The sequence below is a fragment of the Canis lupus genome, chromosome 4 (genome assembly GCF_048164855.1).
Source record: "Canis lupus baileyi chromosome 4, mCanLup2.hap1, whole genome shotgun sequence".
Taxonomy (NCBI): domain Eukaryota; kingdom Metazoa; phylum Chordata; class Mammalia; order Carnivora; family Canidae; genus Canis; species Canis lupus.
The window spans coordinates 88,027,119-88,053,238 of NC_132841.1; the positions used below are offsets into that span (position 1 = coordinate 88,027,119).

Genomic DNA, 26,120 nt, shown 5'->3' on the forward strand with positions numbered 1-26,120 from the left:
CATTGCTCCCTATTTTCAAAGTATGTACTTAGGCAGAGATGTAGATAACTCATCCTGAAAACGTATCCTGTTAATCCCTACCCTGTGAGGATTAGTGTCTCTGACGTGTAGTAGGAGCATCAAGAAAGACGTGTCACAGAAGCACAGAGAAAAACAAAAGAAAACAAAAATGGGAATTGAAACCATTTACCCAAAGTGACACCTGAACCCAGCAACCTGTCCTTCCTAGTTGCTTACTATTTCAGCATCCTTCACTCTTTGGTGAATACGTACATTCTATCTTTAGAACTCATTTAGAGAAAACAATTCCAAAAATGATACAAAGAGAATCCATCTGGAATCAATTGTTCAAATGCTCAGCAAAACTCTCCTTCTCTTTGGAACACTCCAGTCCTCTAAATAGAGTTAAGATTAAAATAACTCTCCCATATCACTGCTGGCCAGAAAGTGGGGGAAAGAGATGTGCCAACATAATGGAATGAGAATTCCCACAAAAGATTCCCTTATGGTGTTAACCTGCAGTCCGTCTAGCTGGTTTCTCCTGGCCTCACACCTCCCGACAGTCACTCGGAGCTTATGGTGGAGCCTGGCAGTTCATTTCCTTTCTAAATAGAGCAAAGGGGTAGAGAAATCACCCTAAGAAAGAGAAGTTAGCACCAGGAGGTACAAATAAAATGATCAATGATCCAGGGGCCGCCAGGCCATCACTCCAGCCCCCGCCGACCGTATCCAGACTGTTACTCCGTGGCGTGCATTTTATCCCTTGGGGCAGAAGGAAAAATGCTTTTCTATACAGGCCAGGAACAGAAGATCCGTTCTTTAATAGAGAGCCAAACCCACTCACCCTTCCCAGCGTGGACCCCTAAGACCCCTTGCGACCGGGCTTCCTGGGGTGTAGTTTTATCAGAATATGTTTGCTTCTTCCTACGTGCAAATTTCAGGACATAAATAATGGACCCGACTCTGTGCAAAGTGATTTTCCAAAACACCAGGAAAAATGGGTTTCCTCCCATCCACTGGCTTTCTCTACCCACAATCCCAAGCTTCACATCTCCTAGTGTCTCTTTTTATTCGTCCTAATTAGCAGTAAGTGAATCCAGTCGTGTTCTGTGGTCAGCCAACTTACAATTGGATTTTATGTGCACTTTATACTTAGCAACCTGCTGCTATCTGGCTCCAGACACCGCCTCATCTCTGGTCATGGGAAGTGTCTGCTTTTGATTTATTTCTACTCGAAATCAAATGGTTGATTCTGTGTGCATATCCGCCGCACTGCGCCCATGCTGGTTTTCTCGGTTTCTCGTTTTTGAGAAGTTTAAAGTTTTAATAGGCAGCGACCGATTTGTGCTGCTCTGTTGAATGCCTGGCGTGGGCACCAGGATTCGTTTCGTAAGGAAAAGCTATCCAAAGGTCACGCGCGGGGGCGTAAAGGCGAGTGGAATGTCAGATCACGGAGGAGGACGGAGCATCGTCAGCTCAGAATGGGCTTCCTGAGCGAGGATTCAAGCACGGTCCTCTCTGACATAAGTCCCCTTAAGGGACTCTGTTTGGGCACATTCTCTGTATCCCTTTCCCTCTGTGCATCCGCACTCTGTAGCTAGGATACTAATTCTGATACTGTAATGAGTGATAAATGGGGTCTGCACATATAATCCAATTCCAGACCCCCCCCCAAAAAAATCTCAGTATCAGTGATTTGCTATCCAATTTTCATGGATCATTTTTAATGATATAACCCAGACCCCGCTCCCTTATTTGTCTCATCCTGGGCTCAGGCTGGGCCCTCTGGGGTTGCTTAGCTGTTTCTAAGAGTGAGAGGGAGTTACTTCAAAGCCCCAAACGTCCCCCAGCAGGCAGACCCAAGAGCTGGGAACACAGAGCTGCTCTGGTCTCTCCAGCCCACCCCCAAGCTCCTGTGACCCCATAATGTCCAGTGTCACACCCATAAAGCCAAACTTGAAATCTCCCAGTGTTACTCATTGTAATTTGCAGTGAGTGCAGCCCACCTAACGTCATGCCTTTGGAAGAAGCCTGGGAGGGAAAGATTTCCTGTGGGTTGGCCACAACTTGACTTGAAGCTGCAAGCCTCTGTTACACAGCCAGTCAGGGTCAGAGGCCTCAGCAGCTTGATCCCACCTCAAGTCATCCTGCTGGCGGCCAACGTGGTGTGGTTCTCACGGCTTGAGGAAGGTGCGTCCTACCCTGTCCTCGTTCCACATGAAACTCAGGGCCTCAGCACCTTCAGACCAGAACTGGCCAAAGAGCTTGCCATCTTCACTGAAGGTGTCTGCTGACGCTGACCCCTCATAGACCATAATGTCCATTACCATCCCCAAAGAACTGCTTTATTAGAGACCCAGGAAAAGGGCTCCAGGAACCCACCCTGTGCCATGTTTTTTATACTGGTCCCTGGAGGGGACGCTTCTCACACTCTCTTTCAGGTTTCCTTTCATTTTTCTCTTTAAGTAAACACTTTTTAAATGTTTTTTTTAAAAAATATTTTATTTATTTATCTTTTTGACAGAGAATGAGTAGAAGGAGGAGCAGAGGAAGAGGGACAAGTAGCTTCTAAGCTCAGTTCAGAGCTGGATGTGGAGCCTGGTCTCACGACCCTGAGATCTGAGCTGAGCAGACATCCAGAGTTGGACATCCAGCCCACTGAGCAACCCGAGGTCTCCTCTTTTAAAAGACCTGGTATAATCATTGATTACACCTTCTAAGCTACTTGTTTCCAAGTCATCTGTACTGGCAAACACCCTCAGTGGAGGAAGGAGGAGCTATATGCAGACTTTTGCATTCATTTACTCCAAAAACATTAATTGAGCACCTATTATGTGCACGAAGTGATGAGTGCATAAAAACATTTACAATCCCTGACCGGAAGGACACAACTAAGTCCAATATACAGCCAGGGTCCAAGAGACTATGACAGGGCCTTGGAATAGGAAGCCCTGGGGCCATGTGGACACAGGGGTGGTCTGACCATGCATCGTCAGGGTAAGCCCTCCCATCAGAGGAAGTCTACACAGTCACATACTGTTTCAAGTGTTGTTTATGGATCAAATACATAATACCTCCACTGTATTATTTTTCCATAATACCTCCAGCGTATTGGTTGTATATGGAATCCTTCTGTCCTTATGTGACTCCTGTCCTTGTGGTTTGCAGTGCAAGTTGACCTACAATCCGGAGAAAGGATAGCATAGCCATTAAGACTAGGGACTGGAATTGGGTCATAACTCAGTTCCCCTCTAGCTGTGCTGTGACTTTGGGCAAGCTCTTTAGCTTCTCCTTACCTTGGCTTTCTCCTCTGTGAAATGCCACGATACTATTTTCCTCACAAGGATGGAATGAACATTAACAGAATCAATATACAGAAAGCACATAAGCAGGGCTTGGCTCATGATAAAATGTTGGCCATGGTTGTAATCATGGCGAGGGGGCATGAAATATTTTGTGGTTGAAAAAGGGTTTCTGACAAAACTGGAAAAGTTTGGGAATGAAACTTTTCTTCCAGGGGTCTGGCCGGGGAGAATGAAGCCAGTTGCCATCAACAGGCATAAATCCTGTCGTCACCAGTCTTAAGTCAGCAACACGTGTTGGGCCACTCGGTTCAAAGTTGTCATGTCCATTTCTTGCATGTGCCCTCTGCGCATTGGTAATGGCCAGTGAGGACATCATCACCTGAGATGCTTTCCTGCTCCAGGTGCGTGAGATACACCCGATTATTTCAGGGCATCCAATCTCGATGGACTGCACTATATGGGGCTCTTTCTTCCAAGATCCTATGACAGCCAGACTCTATCCTGATCCACCCAGTGTGAACCTTAACACTCCTGGAATCCACAAAAACACTAATTTTACTTACCTCCCAGTGATACATAAAACCTGAGGTCATGGGCACAAATGACAGGGGGGAGGACGTAAGGGCAGGGAGGGGAAGAGACATTTATTGAAGTCATGATGGAGATAGAGGGTTGAAAATGTACAGTTAAATTGGGGAAAAATACACTCCAGTTTTCATTTGGGCCCATTTTTCTGAGTAGGTTTAAAACTTTTTCTTCCTCCCTTAGGACTTCCACTTTCCTGTGATATCTCATTACTCAGTAACAAGCAAGAAATATAAATGACCAGGACCTGCAGAAATCTCCCAAGTCTCAATGCCATTTACAACTACTCAGGTTTTGGATTCAGAGGGATTAAATGATAATGTCTCATGGAGGTGAGGGTGAGTCAAGAATAATCTTTCAATTCCCTATCCATAAATCTCCATTTCCTTCCTACCTGTCTCTCTCTTTCTCCCCCTCTCTCATTTTAATTTCTCCGTGGAGGTGAAGGGGGCTGCATCTGGGTGGCTCAGTCAGTTGAGTGTCTGACTCTTGATTTTCACTCAGGTCATGATCCCAGTGTTGTGAGATCAAAGAGTTCTGTGTCGGGCTCAGTGCTCAGCGCTCAGCATGGAGTCTGCTGGAGATTCTCTCCCTCTCCCTCTCCCTCTCCCTCTGCTCTCTCTCTCTCTCAAATAAATAAATAAATCTTAAAAAGAAAATTTCCACCATGTCTCTCTCCATCTCTCTCTACCCCTCTGCCCATTTGTTACCTATCATCTACCTGTCTATCTAGGGTCTAGACTGAAGAAATGATGATGAGTGTTTCCAGGAGATCTGCACTTTGGGAACCAAGACGGTTGTTGTAAATGTGTGCTTAGTATGAAGGACAGAAGCGCATGAAATCCCACTCAGAAGGTAAACAACTAAGCCACCTCTCTGTGCCAAGTATTGTCCCTCGAGGCTTCAGATCATCTCATTTTATTCCCTACAACAATACTGTGGCAGGTTTCAGTCTTTCTATTTCTCCAAAGTGGAAATATGAGGCTTAGGGAAATTAAAACATTTTTTTGGTGTCCATAGCTGAGAAGTGGTAAATTTGTCTCCATTTAACACACAGAGAAATGGATTCAGGAAAAAAAAATCATTTTAAAACAGTTGCAAAACTAAATTAAATAAAAATAAGGCATGTTTTGGGGATCCAAATGGTCCCCCCAATGATGCGGCAGTTTGGTCCTCCTGGGACACAGCAATTCCCCACCGCTCAGCCAGTCTCTGACATACATTTCCTCTCTGTCTTCCTCTCAACTCCTTCACCTACCACTCCCTCCTGGACCAACTTCCCTCTCTCAAAACAGAGCACCTGGCCCATCAGCCCTTTACCTGTGCCCCTGCCATGCTGGCTGTGGGATTGTTCTCGGACCATATTCAACAATGGATCCTTCCTTCCTGGGACAGAAGACCTCCAGAAGCTCCCATGACACTTGCTTCTTATGCTACCTCCATCCCCTCAAATCCTTACCAATGAATGAAGGGGAGTTTCCATTTCTGATGAGATTTCAGTGAGGTGGGATTTTCCAAACATTAACTATTTCAGGTATTTTTTTTTGGGGGGGGGGTTAAAAATCTACTACGGTTTAAGAGGCTCCTGTCAAGTTTATCCACAACTCTCGTGCTGGCTGAAACTGAGTCATGAGTCATGCCTATGCCCTGAGAGTGGAAACAGGTCAGCCAGCAATTGAAGAAGTGGGTGGCACAGTGAAAAGAACGTGGGACATGCATCTGCCAATTGTTGGATAACTAGCTGTGTGACCTTGGTTACATCAGCTCTACTTCCTCTAAGACTCACGCGGTACATCCTGCTGTTCCCAGAAGGTGCTGTGTCAGTCAAATGAGACAATGGCTGTGGGAGAGTTTTAAAAACATTATATACGTATAAGAATACAAATACGAATATAGAATACAAAGATACACATTTTATTTACATATAAATTATATATACATATGCATGTATGCAAACATTTTTGACGTAGACGTAGATGGAGAGTAGTCTATACGGCATAAACACCATTTCCATTAAGCCAGAAGCTGAATGACTCAGACTGGCAATGAGCAAATGATGAAGAAGGAAAGGTCATGGGACATCTAGAGGCAACACTGAGCTGAGTCATTCTCCCGAGGCCCTCATTACATTGTGGCAAGTCAGTACGGGTGACATGGGGAGGGCATATCAGGTGAGCAAAGGAGAGGGAGGGAGGTTGTACTTTTGTCCGTGAAGTGGCTCAGGTGGTAGAAGGTCAGTGACAAGGCAGAAACAGACTGGCGGCTGAGGACACTCCATCGGGAGCTGTTACCCACCCATTAACTCGTTCAATTAGGTAGTCATTCTTCTCACAAGTGTTGAGCACCTACTATGTGTAACGTACTGTGGGGGCGAGGCTGCGTGACAGAGTTCTCGCCCTCCCTCATGTAGGTAACAAAGGCCTAGTGAAGTCAAGACAAAGTAAATGCCACAAATGGGATATGGTGATCCCTCCCCATCCATGTCTTATTCTCCGTGGCGAGCTCAAAACACCACCCCAAGAAAGTGTAGGACTGGCCCTTCCTCTGCATGGGAGAGTTAGGTGTGCCCCGTGTAGGGCCTGGGCCTATGGTGGTAAAACAAATGGCAATACTGGAGTAGAGGTTTGGTTGTTTTGTTTTGAGAGAGAGAGAGAGGGAGGGAGGGAGGGGATGGATGGGGGCGTGGGAGAGAGAGAGAGAGACAGAGAGAGAGAGAATCTTATGCTGGCTTCATGGCCATCCCAGAGCCTGTTGCAGGGCTCAATCCTGAGATCGTGATTTGAACCAAAATCAAGAGTCAGATGCTTTACTGACGGAGCCACTAGGTATCCTTGAGGATTGGTTGTTTTGAAAGAAGACCTTCGGGATCCCTGGGTGGCGCAGCGGTTTAGCGCCTGCCTTTGGCCCAGGGCGCGATCCTGGAGACCCGGGATCGAATCCCACATCGGGCTCTCGGTGCATGGAGCCTGCTTCTCCCTCTGCCTATGTCTCTGCCTCTCTCTCTCTCTGTGACTATCATAATTAAAAAAAAAAGAAGACCTTCAAAGGAGTTAGGATGCTGAGGGCTAGTGCTTGGTCACCAAGTAGGGTGTTGGGCTAGTGTACAGGAGTCAAGGGATAGTTCTAGTCCTGCTTCCAGAGCACTGAACCCCCTCACCCCGCTTATGCCCTCAGTATCTGTCTCCGCTTACAGATTATATCCCCCCTTTAGGAGCCTTGGGATGATGAATCTGGTAATAAATGTCAATCTCCACAGTGCTGGGTAGGTAAGTGCTTGGGGGAACTCAGGGCTCCTCATGCCAGCTTCTCCTCCGGAGTAAATACTGCCTCGGTTATTGGCGTCTGGAGGTTAATGTGGTTGGAAGGGAGTGGATCTTAATAAAACTTGTCCACTGACTACACAACTTCATTAAAATATCCTATTGATTTCAAACTCCTCCCCCTCGTCTTCCCCCACCCCGCCCCAGCTTTCTGGATGGTCTCATTATAAAGAAAGTACTCCTTCCTACAAGATCGAATGTTGTTCTAAATTGGCAATAAATAAATAAATAAATAAATAAATAAATAAATAAATAGATAAATTGGTGGTACACACGATACTGGGGCTGGGGCAACGAACACGGGGCCTTGTGTGGCCTTTGCATTTGTCCAAACAAGGGGCACGTTCTTTGGAAGCGTAATTTTCAAGGATATTATGTGACGCTTCTTTGAGTCTGGAAATGGAAATAATTTCACCTGCAATATTTAGAGCTGGGACTAATGAATCTTCATATCTTTTCAAACTCATCTATTCTTATTTAAAAGTGATGAATAGTGGCAGTTTGGAAAGATGTACTTGTTCATTGGCGCAATAAAAAATAGATGGCATTGCAGCGCAAAAGTTCTTAATGTCTTTTCCCAAGGGGAAAAAATAATTGCTACAAAGAATTAGAATTTAACTCCTCGCTCATTCCTGCAGAAGGTTCACCAGCGTTTATTTTTATCCTTTGTACGACCTTCCCCCCCCGCCCCCCTTAATTCACTCAGTTCCTGCGCAGAACATTTTGTGTTTACGTAGAGAGATTCATGTTTTCTCACCTGTTTGGCATATTGATAACAAAGGAAATATTCGTTTTTAAATTCTTTTTCTAAAGAACTCAAGGCGCTTTAATAGCTTAAATTCCAACATACAGAATTCAGACTTTGTGTATCGCTCTCCCCCATTCCCGGATGAGTAAATACTACCTGAACACAAACTTTATCTCCTGTTTCTAACACGGAAAGGGTCTCAGGAGAAAAATGACTCTAAGTAAATGCAGAGTAAATACGTCCTTGAGGGAAGAAGGGATATATGGGTGTTTGGGAGGGAGGAACTTTTAGTTCTTCTTTCTGGATTATGGTTTCATTAGAGAATGAAGACCAGTAGCATCACCTGAAGGGCAGAGTTAAGTTATATTCATGCAACTAAGATTTTTTTCAGTGATGTGGTAGGAAGGGAGTCAGGATGTATTGATTCTGACTTCGGCTTTTTTTTTGGTAACTGATTATACGATTTGAGAATATCAAATAATATCTTTGGAATTCAGTTTCCTCATATACAAGAAGAAAGGATTTGACTAAGCGATGGAAAATACTTAGTATGTCTTTCTACTCCCCCCAACCTCGCGCCCACCACGGACCCCAGTAACAACCTCAGCATTACTTCTTGCTGAGCCCACAGTTGGTTTTGGCACAGCTTCAACATCATGCTCTGGGTAGACACAATCAATTGATAAGACTTAACAATTGCAATAAAATCTATTTGCCACCCCTGGACTGGAAGGTTCCAAGGGTCCCATCTAAAACCCTAGGCTTCCCTTCCTTACACAGCCTGTCTACATTTAATAAGAAGGATTTAAAACAACTGAACATTTGGGAAGCATCCATAACACCCTTTGTTAGAGGGACGCCCCAGGGAACACGGCCCCAGGCTAATGAAGTACTTAAAACGTCACATGCTTAACCCACAGTGGTCATGTGCTAACTGATGGGCTGTTGGGGTCCGACCTCAGGATACGGAGATATCATCTGGGCTCTCCCAGACGTAAGCTGCACTACATGATTTTAAAACTATGCTGCAAGCAAAGGAGAAAGAGAACACTTAGCCATAAAAGGATCCAGATATTGGCAGCAATACACTATTAGATCTCTGTGGAATTTGTGTTGTTGTCGAGATGACACAGCAAAGACTTAGAGCTCTGAGCCTGATTTCTCTTAGCCTCCTGGACCCAACTGCAGAGTGACATATATTAGCAGGCTGGGTCTGTACTAAGGAATTACATATGTGCATACATTACCCAACTGACCTGCCAAGAACATGTTGTGTAATGATTGCATTGATGAGGTCCCTACGAATAAACCCTGATTCGTATCTTCCTGGCTTATCTTATTTTACTCTGGACTCTAAGATTCTCTGGCCTAGAGAAATTAAGACATTCATAAAGGAAACAAAGCGTTTTGAAAATGCACTATCGATTTATACTTGCAAATGGTCAATAGACTTGGGGAGAATAAGAGCTCCTTTTGTTTTGTGTGTTACTTTGGTATGATTTGAAGCCCAGTGTCCTTCCAAATGAATCTATAAAGTGATATTAATGAGGATGCTCTGCTTTTTCTCTGTCTGCAAGCAGCGGTGATTCTTCCCAGAACTTCCTCACTGACTGGAGAAGACAATTCAATGATGTTCTGGTGCCAGAAACCTAGAGCTCCTTGAGGTCATCTAGGAAGGTCAACTCAGGGGGTATGGGGTAGGTAACCACGTCCATTCTTCTGCAGTGGCCCGTGTGCACGTTCACTTCCCCCTCTCTGCCTTTCTCATCTCTGGGGAGCAAATACATATTGAACACTCGTGTTAGTCTGCCCCCGCTGCCTTCACAAAACCCTACAGACTGGGTGGCTTATACATCAGAAATTAATTCCTTCAAAGCTCTAGAGGCTTGGAGTTTAAGATCAAGGTGGCACCGGGGTTGTTCCCTCTGAAGGTCATGAGGGAAGGATCTGTGCCACATCCCCTCTTTGGCAGACAGATGGCCATCCCTCTGCACACGTGCACCCCTGGTGTTTCTGTGTGTCCTTATCTCTTCTTATGAGGACACCAGTCATATTAAGTCAAAGTCTACCCCAACAGCCTCATTTTAACTTAATTACCTCTTTACAAGTCCCTATTCCCAAATATAGTCACATTCTGGGGTACTGGGGCTCCAGCACAACTGAGCTCACGGTAGCACTCATGGTTTAGACTCATAAATTCTTGATGCGCACAATCTTCATCCAGTCCTCACAGCAAACCTATGAATTAGGTACTACTATTGCCCCATTTTACAGGTAAGGAAATGGAGGTCCTTGGAAAGAACTTATCCAAGATCCCAAATACACACACATGCAGTTATTTCATTTGATAGGTTCATTTCTTCTTTCTTTGAAGGGTGCTGTAAATAAGCTTCATTATATTTGCTAGCATGAAAACAATATCTTATACTTGTGTGTAAACTTAAATAATTATCCTTTTTTGACACGCATCTGTATCAGGATTCCTTACTGTATTCCAGTGCCTTGTATTTATGACGTGCTCAATAGTTCATAATCTGATTTAAAGGTATTTGAAGGCAGAAATAGAATATAGAAATGGTTAGAAAAGTCCAGAGTGACCGAATTCGCTAGATAGCAGTTTCATCTGTGATGAGAGATGCAGCATTATCAGGACACGGATACTGATCGATGTACACTTTTGAAAATTTGGCCAATATAAGGAGATGTTTCTTTTTCCTTCTTATTATAGAACATATTGATTGGCGGTGCCAATGAGTCCCAAAGTGCTTGAAGAAATTAAATGTGATTTTATAACTTTTTCTAGTAATTATTTTTATGTAATTGGCAGAGAAACGAGTATAGGAAAGAAAGTTATTATTTCCCCAAGGTCACAAAGGAGGAGTAAGGCGGAGGTAGGGCTGACACCCAGCACAGCAAAATATGTGGATACATATTAAATATTTATCACCACGGGGGCTTTAAGCTGTGATATCTCAATTTGTTATGCAGTCACTTTCCTCCAATTAAAAGATCTGTCAGAGAAGACAATGTTTCCTGCCACTTGCACATACATCACATATGTGGAAAGGCACATGATGAATTTAGCTGGAGAATATTTATATAATCAGTGCTTAATCATTATTCTGTTAGTTCAAGTCTAAAGCCTCCATCAGCTACAGTATTCGCACACAATCCACAACAAAATGTTTTCCGGTCTTCAGGAGGGGAGACCCCTACGTCCGTATCATAGGCAGAGGTTGCTTAGATACAGCTGAGGCTTCCCTTGGTTCCACATCCACAGCCCCAGGACAGGGATCCCACCATGTTAGTCCCTGGGTTTTCTTTCTTCAGATCTGGTCTCCCTCTCTGCTCCCCCCAAGGGAAGCGCGGTGCTGAACACCACCACCACCTTGTTTCATCCCGATTTTTCACCCTCCAAAGTCTTACTCATGACCAGGGCAATTCCTTCAAAAACAAAGACTTGGAAGGTACGGTGGCCCGCTCCTGGGCTTAGCGCTCGCTGCAGTGGAGGAGAGAATGAAACCACAGTGGAGTCTTGAACCATACTCCGCTTTCCAGCCCTTCTGCTTGGAGGGATTCGAAATGACTGGCAGTCAAACAGCCCGATATAAAGAACCAGATGGGTGGAGGAGCCTTGGCACTACGCAGGGTGTTCTGTGGCTTGGCGTAACCCTGAAATTACCCAAACTTTGATGGATGTAAGCCAGGCTCTTAACTCTATTTTAATGTGGTTTTTGAGCCTGAGACCCATACTTACATATTGTATACAGCTGTGGCTGCCTGCAGAAGCAAACCTCTGTAATAATGGTTTTATTTTGTTTTAGAAAGAAATACTATACGAGTATTCCTCAATAAACCCCTAAACTTTTTCTCTCTACAAAACCAGCAGATTTATCTATGCTTTGGGTTCTGATTTACGTCTCTAATTTGGCTCTGATGTGAGGTAGATGTCTTCTTCAGACGTTATTTCCCTTAGAGCTACCATTTGTCTGATTCCACTGTGAAGAGATAGCTCTATCTGTGCCTACCTTATGCTCTAAAATCTACCTGTGGGTCAAAGACCTGAGTCTATCTGTCTTAAGAACACAGGGAATTATGGGATAACTGTCCCCAAAACACCCCTTTATGGCTGTGGATGCCCAAAGTTAAGTGAGAATGTTCCTCAGGGTAGTGGGTAGAAAAATGGGGCTTGTCTATACATCTATGCTGCTTTAAGAAACCTCACTGAGAGGTGGTTACAGCTTTCCTCCAAACGTAGACTGACCAGTCTTAGGTTATAGCTGTGTCTCTGTTGTATTTCAAAAATCCAAAAGAAGCCAACAAACAAATAGACCTACTATTTGGAGAACTGTAGGTTAGAAAGATAATGCTTTGCAATATCACAGTATTTCCCCTTTGGATAATGCAGCCTTTCCTCCATCCAGTCAAGGCCAGGAGACTGAAGCTTATTGCTCAGGAGAGGAGGGTGGCTATCATTTAAAATAATAATGATGATAATAATGGTGTTAAATGCTCATAAAGTGTGTATTATATGCCTGGAATTGCTCTATACAGTTTGCATTAGTTCTTTGAATCTAGTCTTATCCCTTAACGCTGGGCAGGCAAACATATCCCTCTAGGCTCACACATGAACCATCTTAGGCTACTGAAACAGGAAACAAGATGGGAACCGAGGGGTCGAAGCCTTATTTAGCAATAAGATAATGCACTTCCCTGACATTTTCTTTATGCATATAAAGAAATTCTTGGACTTTGCATGTAGATTCCTTAGTGCATATAGATTCCTTTAGGAATCTAGTTCGGAAATGGGAATCTGGTCATGTTTTTCATCACACGCTCTGATTATTTCAGGATACATGGATGTACTCAGTGATAGCCTCTTCTGACCCATCTTCAGAGTAACACCAGGAGTCTGATCAGATAAAATAAGCATAGAATTCAGGTGAAAGTTCATATTTTCAAACAATCTTCTTAAGGGCAGCTCTTTGTTCACATAAAATATAGGCACAGGTCACTCAAGATAGCTCTAGCAGGAGTAGGAAATTCTATCAATTTTTATTCTACAAAGTGGCCATGTTCTTCAGAGTGCCTTAATATCTTACAATTATTCTGTTCCAAATTTTTTCATCTTGCATTCAGCCTAGCAAATACAGCTAATAGAGAAAAAAACATATCCTTTCTCTAATATGCACAAATCATCATGTTGTACATTTAAGTATCTTACAATTTTTTGTCAATTGTAACTCAATATAGCTGAAATAAAATGAAATAAAAATAAAGTAATTCAAATCCAATTTGATTATTTAAAGACTCCATTTAGATACTCACCAGTCTTACCCCCCAAAAAATTTCTTAGCCACTGAAGTATCTCAGGCACTACTTCTTTCCCTGGATCTTCCCTAGAGTTGGATATAAATGCATGGAGGAAGGAAATGCTTTATGTACATGTCTGGCCATAGGAAAAACAAAAGATCGTATCCCCTGGCTTAACCCCAGGATTATGTCCTTAGTCTGTGCTTTGGCTGCTTCCCAGTGGGCAAACTATGTGGCTGGCATGACTCAGGTCTTGTTTCTCTGTTCATTTTTGTTTGGTATATGTCCTGAGGTATTATTTAATTACAGGCAGAAGATATAAAATGTATAAAAGATAATTTCAGAGCACTTGTACAGCTCAATAGTTATTTATGACAATGAATAAGTAATATTATTGAAATCATATTCTCTGTATGTCCTCCTACCCCCAAAAAGAAAAGATTTATTTTTAAAATATTTGGAAAGAGACTTCTGAGAGCATTTATATATACAGAAGTATATTTCTTTAATCAACAAATGAATATTATCTCAGGAGATTGTGTGGTTCCAAAGCATCTCATTAATTCAAAAACATTTTTCAGTGTACCCTCACATCTTGCACAATTTTCCCAAAGTCCTTGGAAATAGCACTCCAGAAACGGGAGGAACCATGGCCCTGACTGAGGGTGGTCCATGTGCCCTGGAGGTGAGGGTGAGGATGGGCTGGGGTGAGTCCTGGGAATATCTTTAAGGAATTATATCTTCTCTTGTCTCCCTCTGGGTTAGAAGTGAGCCTGGGGAGACATGGGGAGAGAATGGTCATGCTGAGACCAGTAGGCAGGAACTAGATGCTAGGTCTTCTTGATATCCCCAATTCTGAGAATAAGTGGGGGTCACAGTACCTGCATTTCCCATATAGGGCCAACTGTTATCAGAAGCATTGGAATCCAAATTCCCAGGTTCTAGGGACTTCACAACTCTAAAGTTAATGCTGAGAAAGAACAAAGCTGGAGGGATCACATTTACTGATTTCAAACTATATTACAAACCTATAGTAATCAAAGTAGTCTGGTACAGGCATAAAAACAGACACATAGACCAATGGGTCAAAATCAAGAGTCCAGAAATAAACTCTTCCATATACAGTCAACTAATATTTGACAAGAGAGCAAAGACTACTCAAGGAATAATGGGGAAAGAGTGTTCTCTTCAATAAATAGCATTGAGAAAACGATATTCACAGGTAAAAGATTGAAATTGGACTCCTAGCCTACATCACGCACAAAAATTAACTCAAAATGAATTAAAGAATTAAATGTAAGACCTGAAACCAGAAAACTTCTAGAAGAAAACATAGAGGAAAATGTCCTTGAAATTGGTCTTGGCAATGCCACCAAAACACTAGCCACAAAAGCAAAAAACTAAGCAAGTGGGACTATATCAGACTAAAAAGCTCCCTATCAAAAAAAAAAAAAAAAAAAAAAGAAAGAAAAAAGAATAAAGAAAGCTCCCTATCATTTTGTTCAGTTCAACAAAATAAAAAGATAACCTATGGTGTGGGAGAAATTATTTGCAAACTACATCTAATAAGGAGTTGTTATCCAAAATATGTAAGGAACTCATAAAATTCAATGGCAATAAAACTAAAACAAACAAAACCCCCAAACAATATGATTAAAATGTTGGAAAAGGATCTGAATTAGACACTTTCCCAAAGAAGACATGCAAATGGCCAGTGAAAAGGTGCTCAACATCACTCATCATTAGGGAAATGCAAATCAAAACCACAATGAGATACCACCTCACACCTGTTAGAATGGTTATTATCAAAAAGACAAGAGATAGTAAGTGCTGATGAGGATGTGGAGAAAAGAGAACACTTGTAAACTGTTGCTAGAAATGCAAACTGGCACAGCCACTACGGAAAACAGTATGGAGGGGCACCTGGGTGGCTGACTCTTGGTTTCAGCTGGGGCATGATCTTGGGATCATGGGATCAAACCCTGCATCAGGCTCCTTACTCAGCATGGAGTCTGCTTGAGATTCTTTCTCCCTCTTCCTCTGTCCCTCCTTCTCTGTGATTTCTCTTTCTGTAAAATAAGTGAATCTTAAAAAAAAAAAAAGAAGAAAGAAAGAAAATGGAGGTTCCTTAAAAAATTAAACAGAGAACTTGGATGTGATCTAGTAATCCCACTTCTGGGTACATATTCAAAGAAAGTGAAATCATTATCTTGAGGAGATACCTGTATTTCCACATTCACTCTGGCATTAGTCACAATAGCCAAGACTAGAAACCGGATAAGTATCCATTGTTGATGGATGCACGAGAAAAGAAGATGCATTGTATATACACACAATGGAATATTATTTAGCCGTAAAAAGAAAATTCTACCATTTGTGATAACATGGATGAACCTTGAGGGCATTGTGCCAAATGAAAGAAGTCAGATGGAGAAAGACAAAATAGTGTATGATCTTCCTTATATGTGGAAACTAAAAAAGTTGAATTCATAGAGAATAGCTGCTGGTTGTCAGGAAGTGGATGGGTGAGAAGAATGATGAAAGGTTAAGGGTATAACTTTCCAGTTAAAATATGAATAAATCCTAGGGGTCTAATGGACGACATAATGACTATAGTTTGCAATACTGTGTTGTATCCATGGAAGATGCTCATAGAGTAGACTCTAAATGTTCTCACCACAACCACCACAATAACAGAAAGTGGTAATCATAGGAGGTGAAGGATGTGCTAACTAATCTTATCTGCGGTAATCATCTCACAATATACACCTGTATCAGATCGTCACGTTTCGTACCTTAAACTTACACAGTGATAAATGTCGATTATGTTTCGAGAAAGCTGGGGGCAGAAAAGAAACTTCACAGCTAAACACATTTGCAGGGGCTCCCTCCCTTTCCGTAGGCCCAAGGCAACCCACCAGCTGCTTGGCTTAGCTTCGCGATGCTTTATCCTACACTGGCAAAGAATAAAGTTTTCAACTCAGAGACCTGTCCTGAAAATATGTATGTTAATATTTTAAGAATAAAAATGCGTTTTTACTATTTTGAATAAAAAAATTTCTAAAACATACCATTATTTTACCTGATTAAAAATAAAAAAACCTACAGAGAAAAGTGATCTTGCCTCAATTGCTTAGGATTGTAATTCTTAACAGTGGACACATACAATATGTGTCCCATGGAAGCAAAGTGAGGAGGGAGAAAGAGCAGACTGCCCAGAATCAGACAGTCCCGGGCTCCAATCCTGACGCTCTCATACATGATGTCTTCGTCTTCACGATGCAGTCAGTAACTCCTTGCCCTGTCAGAAGATAATATGTGCAAAGTGTGTATTATGTGGTCTGGCATATAATAGGCACTCAGTAAATGTTGGCTTCTCTTCCACACTCTTTGATTCTCCTTGATTTGTCTTCCCTGTAATTTTCTCAAAACTCAGAGATACACAGAACTGTTCCTTAAGTTCCTAGGACAACTGTGATGAGTGACGCCTAAGATTCCAATATTCTCCAGGTTGGGGGTCTACGTAGAGTGAGGAATGAAGGCTTTTCCTGCCCTACTCCGTCCTAATGAAAATACAAAAAACAATGACCGAGTCTCTTGTGAAAGGGGCTTATATTTCCCCAGATCTACCCATGTTTCATTTAAAGGTTGGCTGAGCTCCCATTTCCAATGTATAGATGGAGGCATGCAGTTGTTTATTCATTGTGCTTTTTTAAGGAAAAAGAAAACGAGGTAGAGTAGGAAGTACTTTTGTTTTTTAAAGCCTCCCTTAGTCTACACATACCCAAAGAAACGAGTAATAAAAGCTCATCCACATTAGGTGCCTATTACTGCCTAGACTCCATTTTAAGCACCTTACAATTATTAGCTCACATAACTCTCACAACAGCCCCATGAAGTAGGTTGCAGAGAGGACTGAGGTGTCAAGGGATTAAATCGGACCATCAAGCATCAGGGCTAGGATGCTTGAACCCAGGATGTTTGGATCTAGAGTCTCTGCTTTTGGTTTCTGTGCCGCGTGTCATAACTTCATAAATAGGCATTAAAACATCATATATATGGGTCATCATCAAGAAAGACTTGGAAAATACTTTAGATTTAACTAGTGGTAGTGAGTTCCCTAATGAGCAAACTCCATATCTCAATGTAGGAGTTGGTTGTAGAAAAAAATACAAGGCAATTTGCAGGCAATAGAATATATTCAAGCATTACCAACACCGCCCTACTCATGAAAAACAGTATTTCAAATTAAAAAGCTGTAATTTCAAGGATCCTATGAGAAAAAATAATCTTTCCTTCAGGGAGTTCCTACAGAGTAGGGCCTTAGGGCAGCAAGCTCGAACAAATTAGCCCTGGAGAACAATGGACAGTGGATCAAAGTAGGGCCACCCTCACATCCATATAAAGTGTGACTCTCCACACCTGCCTTCTAGAAAAAGATTTCCTGGTTGAGGGAAAGAGAAGGGTAACTAAAGGTCAGACAGAGGTCGATCTTCCACAAAGAATTTTGCCTTTAAAGCCAGATATGTGAACTGGGACAGTCTGGCCTGTAGGTGGGCGGCAGGGAGCATAGGGATTCCGTTTCCATGTATCTGATTTAGGACCCAATATCCTTGTGTTTAAAAGGTTTCCCTATTGATTTTTCTGCCAAAGATGTCTAATTCCATTCAAAAGCCTTGGGTTTCCTATTTGCCTTATATACTCAGCCTCCGGCTCATATTCAGAGCTCTGGAAAGTTCAGTGCTTGTGTTCAGCACATTAAGAATCCCAATACATTAACAAAGGCAATGTTCCCATCAAGTGAAAGTTTTGCTTAATCTAAGTGTAAGAAATACACTATAGGACTGACCATTCCGGGACGCCTGGGTGGCTCAGCGGTTGAGCACCTGCCCCTGGCTCAGGATGTGATCCGCGGTCTCAGGATCGAGTCCCACATCAGGCTCCCTGCCTGGAGCCTGCTTCTCCCTCTGCCTATGTCTCTGCCTTTTTCTCTGTCTTTCATGAATAAATAAAATCTTAAAAAAAGAAGAAGAAGAAGAACTGACCATTCCCATAAACATATTTGAAAAACATGCAATTTCTCTTCATCCCACCTCTGGCTCTGAGCTCTGCCCACTGCCCCTTCTGTCTGGCTCTGTTTGTCTGAAGTCCTCTCCGGCCCCACCCAGCTGAGAGGGCCCCAGGGAGATGCACCAGAGCAGAATGGTGTTGACATTTCATTGGTCAAGGGTGATGTCATGCTCTAAATATTTGACTCTGGAGATTAGAGTAATTGAAAACACGCTTTCATTCTCTAAACACCCCTGTGACACTGTCTCTTACATCGGCCTTATTTTCCTCCAAGTACAATTGTCAGTATATCGATGTTTTCCTGAATATAGGGTTTTATTCTCTCCTCTTCATATGGGACGGCCGTATTCAATGACTAACCGATTAGCTGATGCATCCCCATCTTACGTTGCCCAACGGCCCTTAATCTCTGTTCACTGGATATTTCAGGAAAACGTATGCACGAGCATGAGCATGGGCACGTGTGTGTGCTGCGCGTGCGCACCTGCACTGGTGAGTCTCTTAGCGTAGTGTTTCAACTTAGTTACAGAATGAAGGGTGGAATATTGGTAGAGTACCTCATTACTCTACCAATACAAAATAATGTGTCGTTATCTTATTTATATCGTATTATTGTCAGAGCAAAGAGTCAGACCACCTACATCTATGTGCTAGAAATGTACTTTTCTACCAGTACGAAATAATGTAGTATTAGCACCACATAGCCATCTTGGATTTCATAGAGAATCTTAGACTTGGAAGAAATATGAAAGACCTTCTAGTTCAAATCTTACACCATTATTCATGTTACAAAATGACAAGGAATTCTTAAAACTCTAAATTGTAAGCTCACAATATCTTCTTTTGCAAAGAACATGTACTTTTTGCCAATGCTCTTTTACTTTCCATTTCATTAAGCTTTTAAAGTCTTATCTGCATGCGTTATATTTTGCGTGTCCTCACTTCCCCTGCTCGCACCGTTACTATATCTGGCTACCGTTCCTATTTTAAAGGCACCGTTCTTCTCGTAGACTTTTATTTTCTTCTACATTGCTTGTATTCTCTTCCACTTTTTGAAAAATACTATACATCTTAATAGATCTGAATCAGAAGGAAAAAAGAACGATAAATTCCGGCCACCCTCTTACCGACAGCCCCATGGTGGAATGTCGACTACATCCATGACCACTGGAGGCTATCATGAGATAATTAACGTATCCTTTCATCAGGGGTTCAATAATGACTGCATCAGCTTCAGACTCCCCTCTTCGCAGAGACGCCTCGCCGTCACAAGACAGTGGTTTACAAATGGAAGATAACAAAGTTTACGACTTTGTCCGCAAAGCCCAAAGCAAAAGGCTTACAATCCACGCGAGCCACATGGAGAACTCTGAATAGCTCTTCATCTCTAAAGTCCAAACCTAGGTTTGTGATTTCATCAATTTGTAAGAAAAGGACTATGCGATGTGCACGCTCTAGTGTCGAGATGTGGATCCTACGTCACAAGTGTCCTTGTGTGAGAGCGGCGGAGGGAGGTTGGACAGAAGAAGGAAGCAACGTAGTGGCTGGAGCATGATGCTCCTGCTAGCTTTGAAGATGGAGGATGAAGGGGCCATGCAAGGGGCTCCGCTCTGGGTGCTGGTGAGGGCAAGGACACAGATTCGTCCCTAGAGCTTCTAGAAGGAGCGTGGTCCCACTAACACCTTCATTTCGGACTAAGTGTAAATGATTTCAGACTTCTGACCTCAAAAATTGTAAGGGAATGAATGTATATTGTTTTAACTATCAGGTTGTGCTAATTTGTCAGAGTAGCAGTGGAAACTTAGTGTTCTACATGCCTGAGTTGAGGCCAAAGGACTGTGGGTAGATAAGGCCTGTTTTCAGGTCTGGGCTACAAACACTGCCCACATGGTTTCCTCAAAGCTCTTCGTGATGCGATGGGCCAAAACACGGTGACCACGGAGGCCACATACCGAAGACAGCAGAGCTTCCCAAGCCCTCGAGAAACTATGTGGACAAGACAGGAGCCTGCCAGGCTGGGACTGGTCTGCAGGACGCAAGCTTCCGTGGTGCGAAAGCTGTTACTCCTTTTGGGGTCGATCGGTTCACAGCGGTTGCCAGCACGCGAGCCAGTGCAGCCGGCGCACGGTCTCTTTGGCCCTCGACACCCCTGTCTCCTGAGCGGTTTATTCTCTTCCTTCCCGAGCAAAGCCCTTCATGGCCCCGGCTGGTCGTGCCAGGCATGCCTGCAAAATGACGCTTCGTGCGCTTCTCCCCTCTGCTGCCACGGCTCCTGAGAAAGCACCCAGACACTGACGGGCTCACGCGGCCCTATCAGCAGTTGGGTGCTTGCCACCTGGGACTTCATAGTCCCCTTGGAGGGAAATGGCAACGAGAGTGTGACCACCTCCATCTACGCGCTCGTCGCCTACCTGCCTACCTGCTTACCTGTCTACAGCCACCTATGGCCTGAATACTTTGGTGGAGAGACAGACAGGTGCTCCGGGTGGCCACGCGGGTGTTCCCAGGACCGTGTCTAGAGCCCTGCGGTGGCATAAATGTCTATGTCACCACTACGGTGTAGACAAAGGAAGCGCAATGTGCTGTGAGACTGCTCAGCTGCAGCACGTAACCATATCTAGGTGCCAGGTGGGTCACACAGCGAGCCGCATTCCAGGCTGACGGTGGCAGGTGGGCGGGCAGGTGGCGGGCAGGCGGGGGGCAGGCGGGTGGCAGATGGGTGGGCAGGTGGGTGGGCAGGCCGGGGGGCAGGCGGGGGGCAGATGGGTGGGCAGGTGAGCAGACAGGTGGGCAGGCAGGTGGGCAGGCTGGGGCCTGTGGGCCCTTGTGTCCGGGGCAGGAGTGCCGAGCTGAGCTGTGCAGCCCCGAGCAGGGCAGGAAGGGGGAGAGTGGGGCGGGTGGGGGTCCCCAGGATGCTTCCCTGCACGGCTTCCACCCGGAGGCTCTGAGCAGCGGAAAGGTGGCTCTGGGGTGACGTGGGGGCCCAGCGGCCTGCCTCCCCGGAGCCTTATGTGGAACAACGTATGTGACCTGGGGAAACCGGAGTGAATTCAGATGAAGTCCGTTTGCCTTTCTGGTTGGTTTCCGACATTCATGACTACTAAGCACGATGAGCTCCACGTCAGCGGGGGGTGAGGGGACAAAGGCCGCCCCCGGCCCTCAGTGTCCCCGCCAGCGGAGGCCCGCGCCCAGCACCTTTGCCCGGTCGCCGCCAGGCCGTCCTGGGCCGGGACACCTGCCACGGCCAAGACTGCGGCACAGGCCACTCCATGTGTCCTCGGGCCTCCTCCTCCTCCTCCTCCTCCTCCTCCTCAGGGAGCTTCTGTGGGCTCGGGCTGGGGCTCCCGGGGCCCGGCTCTGGGGGGTAGGCCCGCTCACGGCCCTTGTGGGGCTGGAGGCCGCCGGGGCCACCATCCTGCAGGGCCTGGCCTTGCCCCTCGCAGTGCAGCGAGGCCCTCTCACCTCTCCAGCATCCGGCTGCGTAGACAGCGGCACCCCCGCATCCTCACCCGACCCGGCTTGCTTCCCGGCCCGCACTGCAAGCCTCGGTGCTCCCTGCGGCCTGTGCCCCACTCCTCCTCCGAGAAACCAATGCTCCCAGTTTCCCCAGCATCCCCGCTGCGTGACCTTGTCTATTCAGCCCATCTTTCTGGGTAGTTTGCTTTCCATCAGACACACCTGGAGCTGTTTGCCCCTTTTTCTCGTTGAAAAAAGTCGGCGAACTTCTACTGAGACCATTGTAGGATTTTCCTTTCTGGTAAAGAAAAAAAATGCAACCGACATTATTTGCTCAGGGTTGGCATTAGCAACCCAAAGATAAGCTGTAGGGTTTAGGTGCTTTTTTTAAAAAAAAAAAAAAACTTTATGTAAAAACACTTTGTAATTGTCAAAGTGTTTTTGCAAATAACTATTGTCCTTTCTGTTGCTCTCATTAGGGCGATTCATCGCTCCTTTCCCAGTCCGAAGAACCCGCAATTAATGGGACGTGAAACCATCTCGACCCTCACAAGCCAACCCAGACTGACCACTGTTGATGGAAAAGAAACACATTTTATGTGCTTGAAGAGGTGGGCGGCCTGCCCCTTAAAATGATAGATGTAGGTGAAGATTACATGGCTTACAAAAATTGCTTTCAGAATCTGAAGGAGAAGATAATTAAAAGTTAAGGCGCCTGTTCTGGTTATAGGATAACATCAGTAATAAACGTATTCGCGGAAGGCGTTTATAATTACCATGCATCTGCTTTGGAACGAGCTGGAACATATCACATTACTAAGCACTGGTTGTCCCTGACGTGGATACCGCGGATTACCTCTGCTGGTTTGAACGGGAGGTAAGCGAGCAGATGAGAAAGGAGTTGGAGATAATCAATGGAGCTACTAGTAGATGAAATCTTGGCTTTAGGAGCGATTTCATAATTGCCTCCTTAGCATAAGAGATCCTTTATTTCTCTTGGGAGTTTTTGGGATATTGGTTACAGAATAATTTCTACTAATTCTCAAGAGGCACCAAGGCCAACACAGAATTCATTTTGCTCTTAAGAATTACAATGCAATTATCTTATATAATCGGGTATTAAATCTGGCTGGACAACTGCAAGATACAAGCCTCCATCTCCTGGCACTGCAGCCTCTGTGCCCAGTGCTTGCAGAGTCGCACGTGTGTGTGCCACTCAGGGAGAGGACTTTGCCTTGGCCTGGAGCTGAGAACTGATCCTGCCTCTGCAAAGTCATTCATCCACTCTGGGGGTTGGGTGGGGTCAAAACAGTACAGCGGCTGCTGCGTAAACCCAGGGATCTCTTTTCTGCCCCCAACTTCCCATTAGACCCTCATCTCAGTCCATATAAACCAAGAATGGGGGATCCCTGGGTGGCACAGCGGTTTGGTGCCTGCCTTTGGCCCAGGGCGCGATCCTGGAGACCCGGGATTGAATCCCATGTCAGGCTCCCGGTGCATGGAGCCTGCTTCTCCCTCTGCCTGTGTCTCTGCCTCTCTCTCTCTCTCTGTGACTATCATAAATAAATTTAAAAAAATTTTAAAAATAAAAATAAATAAAAATAAATAAAAATAAACCAAGAATGGTATCCACTCCGGTTTTTTTTTTGCAGTCGGGGGAGGGGGGGTGCTATGGACTGAATGTTTGTGCCCCTCAGAATTTATATGCTGAAGCCCTAAGTCTCAAAGTGATGATATCAGGACATGGGGCCTTTGGGAGGTGGTTGGTTTTCCCATGAGGCTGGAGCCCCCATGATGGGATGAATGTCCTCGTAAGAAGAAGAGACTACAGCGCACACTCTCTCCCTCTCTCCCTCTTTTGTGACGACACAGCAAGAAGCGCCATCTGCAAACCAGGAAGCGGCTCTCATTGCCCCTCTATGCTATTTGTTGCAGTGGCCTGAACTGGCTAAGACGGGCGAGGACGACTCAGTGACCGTCTGCTGCGTAGTAAACATTTCAGGCTCTTGGGCCATCTGTCTGCAATAAGACTCTGACTACAGCCACCATCAGGCGGGCACCTCATGCTGGCAGTCAAGGGGAGGCGAGACGGAGGTTGGCCTGGGTCTCCCGCCATGTGCCCCTCTGTTTTATGAGAGAAGGAGATAAGCTTCCAGCTCACTGAAGCCATCGACACACTGTGAGTCTCAGGCTGCTTGCTCCCTAACCGATTTCTCACCGAATCTCTCTATTTCTCACGTCTACAAGGTACCTCACAGTATTTTGAGCAACACGGATCCTCTATCTTATCCCACTTTATTTTTTCATTCCCTCAGGGTGGAGAAGAAAGGTGGAGACAACAGGTGTTTCCCAGGGGAACGAAGACACTAGAACTAGAAATGCTGCTGTTGGAATGAGAGCAAGGCTGGGGCCAATCACATGGGGCTGGAAGGTCCATGTCTCCTTCCTCTGCTCTGCCGCAGACCATTCTGATCACTTGTCCTCAGTGGGTTACGTAACAGGGCTTTTGTTGCAGGAAACTAAAAAACAGAACCCCAAACAACACGCAAACAAAACTTTTGGCGGACTTAAGCAGACAAGTATTTGATTGAGAAGACGTGGGGAAGCTCTTAGGACACGAGGCCGTGGTAACCAGGAAGGCCACCGGCAAACGCCTGCTCAGGAACAGGAGATGCCGGCAGCGACCGGGCCAGGCCAAGCCCTGCACCGCCAGTCGGGAAGGGGCAGCACAGCTACCTCCAGAACTGACCAGGAATGCCACCACGGCGGCGCTGAGCCTGGGGTTCCTGACAACACGGCTGCCACCACCGGTCACCGGATTGGAACCTCCCTACTTTTTTATACCATAAGCTCCCAATTCGGAATTTGGGAGAATTACAAGGCAGGCTAAGGATGTCAAAGTCTAGGGCTTTGAACATCTGTAGTGAGAATCGAGCTTTGTCTCCCACTGAGACTTGTGAACTGAGGAATCCTCCATTTATGAGGGTTTTGGATGCTCAGGAGACAGAGACAGAGAGAGAGACAACAGGGAGAGACAGAGAGAGAGAGAGAGAGAGAGAAGGAGAGAGAGAGAGAGACTCCATACAGCAGGACCCCATTTGCTCTCCTGAGAAGGTTGAATTACGTGATCTCTGAATCTATTTTAACTTCTTAAGTGTTCTGGTTCCAGAAAAGTGACACCTAGATGCTTATGCATATTATGAATATGCCTCTTATTACTTAAAAAACATGGGAGGAAGCAGCACATAAAATATTTGCTTCCTGAGCTGCGCAGGCCTGTCTTGAGGCAAATAGGTGTCCTTTTGCATGCTCATTTCTATTGAGTCACTGTGGTTTTCAAAACTGTTATGTAAAAATAATTCAGACCTATGATCATCAAGAAAGGGAGTTGGGGTCAATCACCATGGACTCCTACAAAGGGGCAGCAGTGGGGAGGGATCGCAGTTGTGTGACCTTCCTACCAATTCCAGGCCAAACTCAGAAATAGCAGGGGCCAGAGCCTCTCCTTTGCATATGGGTGTCCTTTCTCCCCGGCGGGGGGGCTGTGGATGAGAATCCATCCCTCTTAGGAGGCCGCAGGTCATGACTGCAGATAGCCAGGAATTGACGATGACTTTTGTGTGTCAACTTGACTAGGCCACAGTGTGTCCAGACATTTGGTCAAACGTTACTCTGATGTGTCTGGAAGGATGTTTTTGGATGAGATCAACATTTGAACCAGCAAACTGAGTAAAACAAATAAGACTTCTTAATGTGAGTGGCCCTTAGTTAATCAATTGAAGAATAGAACAAAAAAAAAAATTAAGAGGGGATTTTGCTTTTCTGACTGTTGAGCTGGAACATTGACCTCATACCCTTGTACTCAAACTTAAAACTTGGGCTCTTCTGGTTCTCAGGCCTTTTGACTGACTCAGACCAGAACCACAACCACCGCCCTCCTGGGTCTCCTGCTTGGGACTCTAGATTGGAACTTCTCAGCCTCCATAATCAGGCAAGAGCTAATTTCTTATAATAAATATTCTTTATATGCGAATATCTCCTTCTGGCTTTCCTTCTCTGGGGAACCCTAAGACATGGGACTACGCCTAGCTGGGACAGAGGGTCAATGCTGGGCCATATAAATTACCCCTCCCCCACCGCCCACCTCCCCCAATTCTGTAGCCAGCATGATGACCATGAGCCTCAGATCCCTGGTCACCAGTGTAGCCACTTGTTCAGACTCTGTTCTGGTACCAGAGACAGTGCAGAAGACCTGGGGTAATGGTGTAGGCCCACTTCTCCTGCGCTTGAGGGGCTCTGTCCCTGAAGCTCAGGCCCTAAGTG

At 44.9% G+C, this 26,120-nt stretch overlaps 1 long non-coding RNA gene across 3 annotated transcripts; it reads left to right on the forward strand.

The window, feature by feature from the left end:
• Nucleotides 1–1,985: 1,985 nt before the first annotated feature.
• On the forward strand, nt 1,986–25,788 carry LOC140631647 (uncharacterized). 3 transcript variants are annotated; one of them, XR_012029181.1, is made up of 10 exons: nt 1,986–2,190; nt 2,525–2,694; nt 3,518–3,706; nt 4,074–4,228; nt 4,624–4,745; nt 5,186–5,394; nt 7,102–7,156; nt 9,539–9,655; nt 22,277–22,674; nt 25,694–25,788. It is a non-coding gene; the product is annotated as an uncharacterized lncRNA (long non-coding RNA). The 3 variants fall into 3 exon arrangements; XR_012029183.1 differs by having other exon boundaries at nt 4,074–4,222; XR_012029182.1 differs by lacking the exon at nt 5,186–5,394.
• The last annotated feature ends 332 nt before the right edge of the window (nt 25,789–26,120 follow it).